We start from the raw sequence: 13590 nt of genomic DNA on the forward strand, positions 1-13590 counted from the left end.
ACTGGCACAGTCTCCAAGTCCAAGCTGAAGCCAGGCCAGACGTCATTTCAGAAGGAAATGTCCATCCATGCTCTCATGTGGTCAAACCAGGTATTCAGATCAGACACTGTGAAATGGCTGCTTTACTGAATCCAGCCAATCCATGCTTCGTACTCTTTTTACGTTAAAGAAAATGCCAAACGGTTAACAATTTGTGGCTTTAATATTATCTCTTTGTTTTTAAATGGTAGTAGTGGCACACACTAAAAGTCGCCAGGAGCAGGATTCGAACCTGCGATGCACTGTCAGGCTTTTGCAGCCCACAGGGCCCGGGCCGCTGAGACTGGTTGGCCATCAAATAAAACGATGATTTTTAAGTCCACAGAAATAAAGTGACTTAATATATTATTTAATATAATTATCGGTTAAATAAAGAAATAAGTTTTACTATTTTCTCAGAAAATATAAATCCAGAAGCTGACAAACGCGCTTCAAAGCAACACGTGAGCATTTATATTTGTATGCATTGTTGGCGGCAGTGGCTCAGGGGTACAGTATGCAGGTATGTGGCGGCAGTGGCTCAGGGGTACAGTATGCGGGTATGTGGCGGCAGTGGCTCAGGGGTACAGTATGCGGGTATGTGGCGGCAGTGGCTCAGGGGTACAGTATGCGGGTATGTGGCGGCAGTGGCTCAGGGGTACAGTATGCAGGTATGTGGCGGCAGTGGCTCAGGGGTAGAGTGACCGAATGGGGTACAGTATGCAGGTATGTGGCGGCAGTGGCTCAGGGGTACAGTATGCAGGTATGTGGCGGCAGTGGCTCAGGGGTAGAGTGACCGAATGGGGTACAGTATGCAGGTATGTGGCGGCAGTGGCTCAGGGGTAGAGTGACCGAATGGGGTACAGTATGCAGGTATGTGGCGGCAGTGGCTCAGGGGTAGAGTGACCGAATGGGGTACAGTATGCAGGTATGTGGCGGCAGTGGCTCAGGGGTAGAGTGACCGAATGGGGTACAGTATGCAGGTATGTGGCGGCAGTGGCTCAGGGGTACAGTATGCAGGTATGTGGCGGCAGTGGCTCAGGGGTAGAGTGACCGAATGGGGTACAGTATGCGGGTATGTGGCGGAAGTGGCTCAGGGGTAGAGTGACCGAATGGGGTACAGTATGCGGGTATGTGGCGGCAGTGGCTCAGGGGTAGAGTGACCGAATGGGGTACAGTATGTGGAGGCAGTGGCTCAGGGGTAGAGTGACCGAATGGGGTACAGTATGTGGCGGCAGTGGCTCAGGGGTAGAGTGACCGAATGGGGTACAGTATGTGGCGGCAGTGGCTCAGGGGTAGAGTGACCGAATGGGGTACAGTATGTGGCGGCAGTGGCTCAGGGGTAGAGTGACCGAATGGGGTACAGTATGCGGGTATGTGGCAGCAGTGGCTCAGGGGTAGAGTGACCGAATGGGGACTCTGAACACCTAATTGCTCCCGATTGCAGGTTGGTGACTTGCATGGTTTCCTCCGGCATCTGTGTGTGAATGTGTGTGAAAACTGTGAATGGATGATTGTAATGCACAATCTCTGTGAAGTGCCTTGGATAAAGGCGCTAAATGCACCATTTAACATTTATATAATATGTGATGTTTGACTTGCGTGCAGTGTTGCTGTGTTGTGGGTGAGATGTCAGCGACACCGTGGCAGTACAAACATTATGCGTAGGGCAATAGTCAGCGACGTGCCTGACTACCAGCCTCTTGTACTGTCGAATTCATGGGCACAACAGTACTTTAACCCTGGAAAGAGCCTCATTGGTTCACCCACTGGGGCGAAGCAGGGCCTCTCCGTGGTGGGGCCCCTGGACACATGAGAACAGAACTTTGGTGGTTCTGGACTCATGACTTCAGTGCTCTGCCGCAGGGAGGCAGATGCTTTTTGAGCCTACTGGGGGCTATCAAAGGCATCCAGCAGTTTTTTGTGTATTAAGCATATCTTCACTGATCAACCTTGTAAGTCCAAAATAGTTATTTTTCAGAAAATAGGGAAAACAAAACCTGCGTTCCAATATATCCAATAAATGTAGTTCACTTTCTTTTACCTCTCTTATTATTTCACTTTTTGAAGGGCGCTAGCCCCTCCTATGCCCAGCTTTGTGTGTCTGTGTGTACCCCATATGATGATTTGATTGGCTGAGCACGGAATGTGATGTATGATGATAATAGTGCCCCTCACTTCACACAAGTGTGATTTTTACAACCCTGAATCATTTTGCTCTGGATTCGGTAGCTTGTGTAGCTGCCTGGCAGTGTCTCATGTATTCATCCTTTTCTCCATGAGAATGTGATTTGATCCTTTAGTTTAGCCTACCGTACTCTTTGTTCTAAGATTGTCCGGTTTTCATATATGTACAGTTTTTCTACACTTTTTCGGTTCTCTTTGTTGACATCTAACACAGAGTTGCTGTCGATGGCCCTTTTATGCTGACTCCAAGCATGGCATTGGTTTGATGCTCTGCGTTGAAAATGGAGTTTAATCCCAGAATCTTTAAACCTGTAGCCTCTTGTTGTGCAACCCAACCATTACTAATCCAGGGAGAGCCGGGAATCAAACCAACCTTCCGAGACCTCAGTCCTGACCCACTGCTGCCCCAACTAATGACTGTTTGGTATTTCTCACAGAGGCATAGCCTGTTAAAGAACACTGCCACCATCTGGGGAAAGCTGGTATCATCTCTGAGTACTGAAGTATAAGGATTGTTTGTTTATAACATCTTGTTTATTTTTCTTGAATGTTAACTTTTTTTATGAATACAATGTAATTTTGTCCAGTCTGCATGGTATAGTTAGTATGTGGATTTGTACTTTTTACGCCCGGATACCCCGTCCAGGACAGGCTTCAGACGCGCCTCCTCAGGAGACTGAACCCATTTGATTTAGCATTAGGAACCCGTTGAGACTGCATGCCTTTGCTGACGTCGACCCCAGGCAGGGTTCGAACCCACAACTTTCCGCATGAAAGGCATTATGCTCTGTCTAACCACGCTAGGGCATGTTCAATATATAACTATACAATTGGGGTGGTTATATTTTGTCTCCCTGCTCTTCTATTGAGACATTTAGATTGTGTCAAAGGTCATGTCTTACACAGAATCTGACACGAATTTTGACCTGATGGTCAAGATTACATTTATTCCCTGAGCAAGCAGACTCAATGGTAAAATTGTCAGCACTTGCGCACAAAACCAAATACAAATCCGGGGTAGAAGAGGAAAGTTGCGTTGTTGCTTCTGAGAAGCTCAATAACTATATTTAGTATAGTAACTACTCACCATTAACAGGCTTAAATAGTCTAGTAATCTCTGTAATATAAATATTATGCAATAACTTGTATTTTATTATTCAGTTCTTTGTTTATTTTTGTTTGTGGATTATGTGCAGTATCATATGTTTTAACATTTCAAATAAAATTATTTGAATAAGTATAACATTTTATTTCAAGTGCAGTTCATTGAATCTGTAAGAGGTGATGTAAACAAATAATGGATAAAAGCAACACAATATGTAGGCCTAATGCAGCCTACAAATATTGTCCGTATTATGTAGGCTTATTTTTGACAACAGCATATTGTCGGCATGTAATGTAAATGTACATTGATTGCTAACAATGTATTTAATTCATTCGAAATCGATTTAAAAATGGGGAATGAGCCCTGATAGCTGCACCCTCACCACTACTCCTTACAGTTGACATGGTTACTAAAATTGACATGTTCACATATTCTGTGCCAGTGTGTAGCTATAGACAGCAGGTGGCGCTCTAAACTAAAGGAAAGGGAAAAAAAATCACTTGACGGCAGCTCGATGCACCAAGCCGAATGTGGAGTAGGTTGTATGGGTAGGCTGCTAAATAAAATAAGCATGTGGCTTTGTATTTATAGAAAGTCAGTCGTAGCGTACACTTTCTGGTTTGTATCACCACCCTAGTCGAATTAAATCAAAATCGCTGATTACAGCGTCAGCATTTGATTTTTTCCTCTGAAATTAATAAATAGGCCTAGTTGTTTTCAATCAGACTGAATAGTGAATATAATGTGTAGCCTACTGAACGTATCAACTAACCGTATATGCGTGGGCAGCGTGGCCCTAACCCATAACCTCACTGACATATCTAACGTGTTTACAATTGCATCCATCCCTATCCCAGCCCCCTCCCTCCGTTCAGCCTCTCCAGCCCATTGGTCCGGCGTTGTGTCAATCAAGCGGGCAGTCCCGTTAGTTTCATTGTGGCCATGCAAAGCCAACGCCATCACACAGCGGCAACGGCGAGGGGAGCGACAGCACAGGAGCGTTCTGTATCATATAGGGGGGAATAATAATTTATTATTATCCGTGCTCGTCTGACGGTAATGGAATATAGCTCACTGGATCACTGATTGCCTTTGAATTGGTAAGAGACAGTTTCCCACTTTACCTTGATTCAGATCCCAAAACGAAATGAAATACTTAGATTTTTTTGTATAGCTATCCATAATTACTATACGTTAGTTGCACATACATTTACGTCCACAGGTCTACTATATGCAGGTGACATGTCGACTGCTTTAAGCTACTCGTGCTGTTTTACGCTACCGTTCATTTGCTGACTGCATGCATGCCTTGAACCTTGATGATGATACCCGAATGAAGAGATCAGATATGGAACCCTAGGGTAATCAGCAAAGTAGGCTATCCTCTGCCATTCATTCAAATAAAGAGGTAATCCACTCGTTTGAATCACAGCAGGCTTTCCAAATGTGCAAAGCATCGCCTTGCAGCATTCATGTTGATGTTGACCTCCTGGCTAAGCTGGCTTGGTTGTTTACCAACCAGGCAACCACCTCCCTGTCTGCATCTTGTATTGATGGAGTGTCACGTGAAGGACAAGCTGATTCCGTGGATGCTGCTTAAGCCCTCATTTATACTATAGTTGCGTGCCGCTGTCGCGCTCCGCAAATAGTAGATCTACAAGCCCACAACGCGTCACATTCGTGACTCGTTGTTAGCTTACCGGTATGTATATCTGCTATTTACTGCATGTAACACCAGAATGCTTCTTCCCCTTAACTTTGGCTTTTTTCGGGACTGGACTGGAGTTGTATATGCCTGAACGTGAACGCTGTGGGTGTTGTCGTTGTCGGTCTGTCTGTGTGTGGTGCTGCTGCACGTTGCGACACAACAGTCTCAGACAGACAGACTGAATCAGCGAGTGAATGAGAACAATTTTAGCGTTTGTGTTCTTGACTCCGTCTGACTGTGACTGTAGGGATGGGAGCATTGGGAGACCGTTGTCTGAATACCACTGTATGGGGGAATAATAGCATTGTGTTGCACTTTTTATGCGAGTTAATTGTTCTGGTCTGGAGAGCACAACGACAAAACTGTCAGAAAGAATGTCAGAGAGGAGGTAGAGCTGTAGTATATAGTGTCGGCTGTAGCCTATGCTATTATTACTATTCCGACCCCAATGTGGCTTAAACAATTTCGAGCCGTTTTAATTAGGCCGATGTAGTAGATGTCCCCATTGGCTTATATTCTATAGTCTCATTTTGTCAGTGGAATGTGTTGCGAATATGAGGGCTTTTGTTGAGACATCCGCTCTTTTTGGAATCGTTCTCGGTGTGTTATTAGGAAATTGCTTTCTTCTTTCCTTTGGTAATTGGGGTCAATTGCTCTTCTCACCTCCATCTTTTGAAAACAATAATAGCCATCAGCCCATATAAGTGCCAAGCTGAACTCTCTGCCACTACTACTCACTCACTACAGTAGCTAATGTATTGTAAGGCTAGTGCTTCACAAATTGCATCTAGTGTTAGTGTAATGTATAGGCTCTGCCAGACACCCAGCTGTCTGGCTCAACCCATGTTGGGTTTGACCAACTGTGTAGTCTTATGAACTCTGTTTTCCCATGTCAGCATTTCCAGTGGAAGTGGTTCTTTGGTCTGAAGCCTACTCTCCATTGAAACCAAGAGTCATTCAATTAATTGAATTGGACTCATTAGGAATTGTCAGTGTTTTGCACTTTGTCATTTATCAAAGAATAGTAATGAAACAATGCAAATATTTAACTATATCTAAATAGGTGTTGGTTTCAGATGCTGCCTAACCTATTTGCGATGGTGAGTTTCAGTTTCTGAATGCCCCCCCCCCCCCCCCCCCCCCCCCTGCAGGGTGCCGGGAATCGGAAGCCGACCACGGAAACCAGTGCTCATGCAGAACATATCACATTTCGTAGAAACCACATCTATGCAAACCCTGCATGGTGCACATTCTCAAGGTCGGAGGAGCATCTGGGCTTCATAGTTACTTTAATTCAGTGTTCCGGTTGGGGCTTTAATTCAAAACCTTTTCTGGACCACTCGCAAATCTGGAAAGTGTTCGTGGCCTACTCACCTGACTTAACATGGCAGCCATCGGACTGCCGTGTTAAGTGCTGTGTTTTTCTTTTCAAGGTTTCTTTTTGTCAATTATTTGGCGGACCACTTTCAATACTCTCATGTTAAGAACCACTGCTAAAGGTTTTGATGTCTCTGGAGCCCCCTTTCCACCGGGGTTGAACTGGTTCACTTATTTTCCCCACCTAATATTGAACCAGTTCAGAGTGTTTCCACTGAAAAGTAATTGGTCAGAACCCTAAAAGTTGCTTCTGAACTGGAACCAGAAAATGGCTGCCAGTTCAGTGAAAGCACCAAGGTTCCAAGAATCTAGAATGGAACCAGTTCTAAAACCAAAGTTCTTTTGGTGGAAAAGGGGCCTGGGAGTTGGCATGAATCATACTGAACTGACGTAACAGACGGTGTACCAAATAACGGCTCACACTGCTGTGTTTCCGTCTGTCAAGACAGTCTCATTTGCAACCATGGATCTTCTTAAGTTTGTTCTATTGAAAAGCCACTGCACAAGCACAGTGCTCGCAGACACCCACCCCCGTCAGCCGCCTAGTCTTTAGCGTACAGAAGTGCTACCCTTGTCACAATGAGTTATGAGTTAAGGAGGGCTGTTTTATTTCTGTATGCTATGCAGTAGCATGACGATATATCAAAAGCAGGAACTGAACGTGTGAGCTGTCATAGACAATAATAAGGGAATGTCAAACTCAGGAGACTTATGCTGTAAAATAAAAAAGGAAAAAAAAAAAGGTATCCATATATTGAGTTATTGACTATAATATTAGAATAAGCCTCTTTTAATACATCTTACATACTGTACACCTTACATACGATGCCTTTGCTTTGGTGTACTGTACTCTTTTGTCCAAAGCACCTTATGAAGCCAAGATTGCTTACTATGGTTCTAGCATGGATAGCCCTAGTGGGAATCTACCCCCCCACCAGCCCTTGAGTGAATGCCATTCAACTGATTGAGCTGCACAGGAAATGGCACCCCTAACCTTGGTTGGCAGTGTCAATGCCATGGTCTGCCAATTCAACCACTTTAACCCTCGATGTCCCAATTTGTCGTATACAGTAGGCAAAGATTGTATTTTGCATTTAGATTTTTCGAAACATCGTAGATCTACAAGCTCATGCGTCGTGACACGTTGTTTTCTAAATTTAGAAAATACTTTGTGGTTAAGTGGTGACAGACAGTCACAGGTTTGCATTGCTTATCATCACTGTCTCACACCGTGCGGAAGTTCTACCAAAGCACCCATAATCTCTGTCAGTCAGTGATCCCGATCATTGCTTACCACTGGTAGGCCAAAAGACAAGCGTATTCCCTGGCAGCAGGACCTGACGTAGATCCGTGGAACTCCACCACCAAACACAGTGGTAGACCACACAGTCATTAAAGCACAATAGATCGACTTCAGTCCTGCGGTGTCTGGAATTGAGCTGCTCGGCTTCTAATGTTGATAAATTTGGCTTCACTCTCCCCCACAGGGGTTTGGTTCATTCATACAAATGATTATATTATGGGTGTTTAGGTTGCATGGTATCACAAAGTGTGTGTGTGTGTGTGTGTGTGTGTGTGTGTGTGTGTGTGTGTGTGTGTGTGTGTGTGTGTGTGTGTGTGTGTGTGTGTGTGTGTGTGTGTGTGTGTGTGTGTGTGTGTGTGTGTGTGTGTGTGTGTGTGTGTGTGTGTGTGTGTGTGTGCGTGTGCGCGTGCGTGCGTGCGTGCGTGTACACACGTTTGCGTGCATGCAAAGTGAGCGAGTGGGTGATCTTACTGCTTCACTCTTTTGAAGTGGCTGTTTTAGGGTTATTACACTTATGTTAAGGTTAGGTAGTTTTGATCAGTCGGTCGGTGTTTAGGTATCAACGGAAACTAGAAAAAGTGCCCCTCGGGGCGGGGCAGGTCAGGTTGTGGCCTCCTGGTGGCGCTATAATAAGCCAATGTGAAAAGGGTGACATTTCTTCTTACGCCTTGGATGGCAATTGGATGAGTTGAGGCATTTTGTTCCAAAAATGTGTTTTGCAAAAATCCACCTGTTGGTGGCGCTATAACAGACCAATGTGGAAAAGGTGGGATATATTCCTCAGCCTAGTAGGATAGTCTGTGAAAGATTTCACGTAAATTGCAACTCCGAAACTTTCTCAACTTTTATTTTGCAATGCATTTGATTCTTTCTTACCTATCATTCTAAACTTCACCTTCAAAGTGCTTTATTTTTCCTTTCGGAAACTTCTTTTGTGCATTGATTGGAACGTGTCTTGATGTGTGCTCACTCAGGGTAGACAACAACAACACAATGCAAATGTACGATGTGTCAAACACGAAGCAGCGCAGCCCTTACAATCTCAAAGGTCCCTGGCATGGATCACAAGTTTAGCTGTTACTTCCTGTCAAGTCTTATTTAGTTGCACTCTTCATTCACGTCTGTTTCTGGCATAGAGTTCAACCGAGGAACTGATGCCATCCACAGAGTGCCTGGTTGATGTGGTCAGCTGGCAGTCAGGCAGCACATTATTAGCTTTCCCTCTATGTAAAGAATCCCAACTAAATGCTTTGGTAGATTGTGTCAGTGTGATCGTGATTATTTCTTTATTTATTTCTTTGTCTTGATTTGGGCCACAAAAGTATCTCAACATAATGCACTGTGTCATTATTCCTGATTACACAGTAAAACCTGTATTGTTATTTAAAGCGTGTGTAAGTGAAAAAGAAAATGTCTGGTTTAAGTTAAAGCTCTATATTCTGAGTAAACGGGGTTCTCCGTGCTCTTTACTAAACAGAAAATACCCTTTCAAGTCGAGATGCCAATTTGATCCAATCAGAGAACAATACAAAGATCATTATAATATCAACTTCAATTTCATAATGTTCCAATTTTGTCTTTTTTTTTTTTTTTTTTTCATCACTTCTAATTTCACTTGTTTATCCTGTATTGAGTTCTCTCTCCTGATTACATAGAATTGGCATCCAGACATAAAAATGTGTTTTCAGTTTACTAGCGTTTTCTGTTACTGGATCAACAGAAATGATTGTGATATAGAGCTACTGTATTTAACACGCAGAATACAAGCTCATGTGTCGCATGATCTCGCATCACATTATTATTTGCATGACACCACCATCATCATCATACAACAAAGTATAAAGTTTAACCACTTAAACCCAGCGTCTGTATCCCAGGGAAAACATTCACAGGAAACAGCAGATCGAGAGAGAGCCAAAACAGAAAGAGTCACTAGTATAGAGCCCTGAGGGATTCCGGTCAACCCAAGTACAGGGTTTAAGTGGTTAAAAGAGGTTCATTGTGAGAGTGGGTTAGTCTGCCAGGCTCGGGGCCCAGGCACACATGGTGGCACCAGGGAATTCTCCCAGTGTGGCTCCTCTGCTTTCAGCATCACGCCAGGACATGAAGGTCACAGAGACAACCACAACAGTGCTGTCCTTTGTGTCCCAGCTTGCAACCAGCAAGCGGAGGCACTGAAATGTGTGGTGGTGGTGTTTCTTTTAGTTTAATATCCTTGTATTTCATTCCTTCTATTTCACGCAACGCTTTCAATGCGTCTGAGTGGTGTTCAACATTTGTGAACTTTGTCCGGGTGTCAACCAATAGGGAAAAGTGCTGTGGTTGACCCCACTTGCATTTCACTTTTGATTTTGTTTCAGTAAAAGTTGTCTAGACGTTTAACCATGGATCGGGTGGGGTATGGTGGCACCAATAGGGGAGGGGTTTGTTTCCTTCTTTGACAAAGCAACAACTACTATTTCTTGGATGCCAGGCAGGCAGATTGGCATATTATGGGCATTGGGTGGTGGTTGTTTGTGTTAACATCATGGAATGAAATTATGTAAGTGATACACTTGTATGAAAGCTTATGAAAACAAGAGCCTGTAAAGATGGTCGACTAGGGAGAACGGCTTCAAAGGAATTCAATTAGCTAGTGCCGGTTGTTGCTTCAAGGACCCAGAGCAACACAGATCCTATCATACAGATCATATCAAACACAGTCACCCGCAAATGCGCCAAACCTTATCAGCGCAAGCACTTCCGCCTGGCATTGTGTGTGTCTGTGTGTGTGTGTGTCTGTCTGTCAGTCAAACAATATACAGTACGTGACTCAGTGATTTGCTAGTCACTGAATCTGGTTTGATGTTCACTGAAGAAAATCATGTTGGACCATTTGCATTATGTGTGATATTCTTCGTATCCTCGTTTTCCATTGTTAATCTCTCCCAATTCCACTTTGCTTTCATGTCAACGTGCAGGCCTCTGTTCAGTTTTTTACCAAAGCCGTAGAGCTCTGCGGCGTGAGCAGACGGGACTATTTTTAAAACCTTATAGCTGAATAAATAGACCTGCAAAACAGTACATTCCACCAACCGCACCGACCAGACCCAAATGTTCATACCACGGCATGGAGCAGGGACACGGCAATGGTAGGTTCTTATAACAGATTTCCGCCACATGCTGCTGTACTGAAGAGAGAGCCAGGGATCCATCCCTTCCTCTGATGATGGGCTGAGCAGAGAGAGAGAGAGAGAGAGACAGAGAGAGAGCCAGGGATCCATCCCTTCCTCTGATGATGGGCTGAGCAGAGACAGAGAGACAGAGAGAGCGCTTTCCACTCGTAGGACGACAAAAAGAGGAGAGGGGATGACCTAACTTCATCCATGATTTCTGCGTCTTTTGTGTGATAGATTTTTTAATACTAGAATCCCTTTTCTGAGGCGAACATTAACCAAGAATAGCAAATCTACAAGCTCACGTCAATCCCTTTTTTAACCACATAAACCAATATACTTAATTGATCCGTGTCCCCCAGGGTTGTTCACCAAAAATAGCAGATATACCAACTCACAACACATGACACGTCCCATAGCAACACATATAGCGAACACAATGTTCACCTATGGCATGCCAATAGGGATGATATGGGTTTAGGTGGTTAAAGAGAGTAAACTATATGAGAAATGTGTGACTTGTTAGAGCCCATAGATATTTACCTGCTGTACAGTATGTGTATACTGTAGTGTAGATTGTAGATGGTATTGATGCTTAAGCTTGTATTGTTATCTTGGTGTACACAGCCCCCGATCATTGTAGTCTGTAGCTTCAGACCTTACCTCAGAATGCCTTTCACAGTCATCATTTTGACCATCGTTTGACTTTCTGGCTGCCAGACTCGAGTACAAATCATGTGGGTGTTGTTCTCACTGAAGCATCGGGCTGGCGGGGGAGAGAGAATGTAGTTCACAACAGTTTATGATTTATTAATGATATATTTACCATAGTGGCAGACAGACCCACGGCAAGCGTTTGCATCTTAAGAGGGGAAAACAAGAGTGCCGTCTTTGTGTGTATATTTATGGCCCGGAGTGTTTTCATGCATAATTAATTGTCGTGAATCTTTCCCCAGCTGTGTTTCACGTCATGCCTTCACATGCAAGTGACAAAGGCCACTTTCTGCCTCGACAAAGCCTTTCCTGTGCTCGAGTTAGACTGGCACGTTTTCATCTGCATTGCAAAGGGGCTGTACGCGTTATGAATTTCTATGAATTTCAATGCAGGCACATGCCGTAATAACCCATCACATTGTATACTGTAGTATGCTCCGGGGTCGCTCTTATCACGTAAGAGAATGATGAAAACATTTGGCCTCTGCATTCACTTAAAGGATTTCATAGAAGACATGCATTCATAGTAGTGCTTTGTGTCAGTTAGTTGTATTGAAGCTATTTAGACCTGCGCGACTGTCAACCAACATGCTGCTATAATATTTTCAAATATAATCCGTTTTCTATTATGCAATTATTATCCACTTAAATCTACAGTAGTTGACCGAGGCCTACTGGGGTTCTATAATTGGTCAAAATTGATAAAGAATCACCCTTGGCTCCCGACATGCTTGGCGGCCACTGGCGGGTTAAAACTAATTTGTGCTGCCTGTTAAAAATCACCCGTGGCTTCCTGTGAGGTTAGGGTTAGGGTTTGGGGTTGGTGTCTGTCTAATGACTATAGGACTGTTGATATGCAACCTTTCCCTCTACACCAAATCCCTTTGCCATACATTGACAATCTATAAGATCACAATGCGTCATCTATTTTCACTGAATGTTCGCCTACCCTACAGTATTATGACATGCCCCAGAATAGGGATGCTAGGGTTTATAAACGGCAGTTAAATAAAGGCGGTATATGTACGGTAACAAAAGAACCAAATTCATGACAGACAGCTACAGTTAGCCTAACTGTGAGATGAGATACCCAGCACTGTAACAAGTTAACAACCACACGTCTCCCCGTCACGCGCCTTCGCCAGTGTCCTTTCTCTGCCAACATTACAGCCGTTTCTCCCTGTCTCTCTGAACACTCATCTGCCTGTCTGGTCCCCCTGGGCCTGTGTTTATCCCCTGCTCTCCGTTGGCTCTGCAGCGTCACTACTCTGCAGTGCTGATGCAGCTGCTAGATGCTGACAAAGGAGACGATTGCTCATCCAGGCAGCGACGTCCCACTGGCAGGAAAGCTAGGCCCCCTGGCCCTCACAAGGCCCCCGGTTAACATTAAGGGGCTGCCATGCTTGCCCTTAAATATTGCATTTAGCTGATGGGTGCTTAAAGCTCTCCCAGCAGTAACTACTGTAATAGTAAACCTTTAAATGTCCCTGTGATATCCTCAATAAATCCTTCTCTTTACTCTAAGAGTGGGAATAGACAAGCTAAGTAAAGAGAATAGAAAGGACTTTACTTTTCCTTACATGACCCTGCAGTCTTACCTTCACAGCCTCCTATAACTTGTGAAACGTCCCGCAAGGACTAGGCCGTAGTCAGAGTTATAATGCCTCGCTTTTTTACTGCTAAAGAAGCTGCAATATCAGCAATCTTCTCAACTTGAAGAGCATCCTGTCATGCTCAGTTCAAGGTTGTTATTTTCTTCTTGTGAGACTTGGACCAATGTCGCCCTGAGCATTTTTCAGAAATTGAGAGCTATGCCTTTCCTCAAAAACACATTTTGTAAATAATCCATTGCTTCCACTTCTGCTGTGAAGTAATGTGTGTGATGCATCATGCCTCTTGTGCACTCCCAACTAAGCCAGTGCCATTATTGTAGGCTGCAATAGGCTTTTTAATCCATCCTCTACACAGCTTTGTCAGTCAGTCACCATGTCGGTGAAAGGTGTTAACCCAGAAGCAGCACCCT

General features: G+C 44.1%; 1 protein-coding gene across 3 annotated transcripts in view; it reads left to right on the forward strand.

The window, feature by feature from the left end:
* The first annotated feature begins 4281 nt into the window (after positions 1-4281).
* Positions 4282-13590, forward strand: part of fynb (FYN proto-oncogene, Src family tyrosine kinase b) — a 95882-nt gene continuing 86573 nt past the window's right edge. For 2 of the 3 annotated variants that reach the window (XM_080790185.1, XM_080790187.1), the window contains exon 1: positions 4282-4410. The gene's annotated coding sequence lies outside the window, so the exon portion shown is untranslated. The remainder of the gene's footprint in view (positions 4411-13590) is intronic. The other variant, XM_080790186.1, reaches the window with a different exon arrangement.

This window comes from Protomyctophum bolini (assembly GCF_963924005.1).
Source record: "Protomyctophum bolini genome assembly, chromosome: 19".
Classification (NCBI taxonomy): Eukaryota; Metazoa; Chordata; class Actinopteri; order Myctophiformes; family Myctophidae; genus Protomyctophum; species Protomyctophum bolini.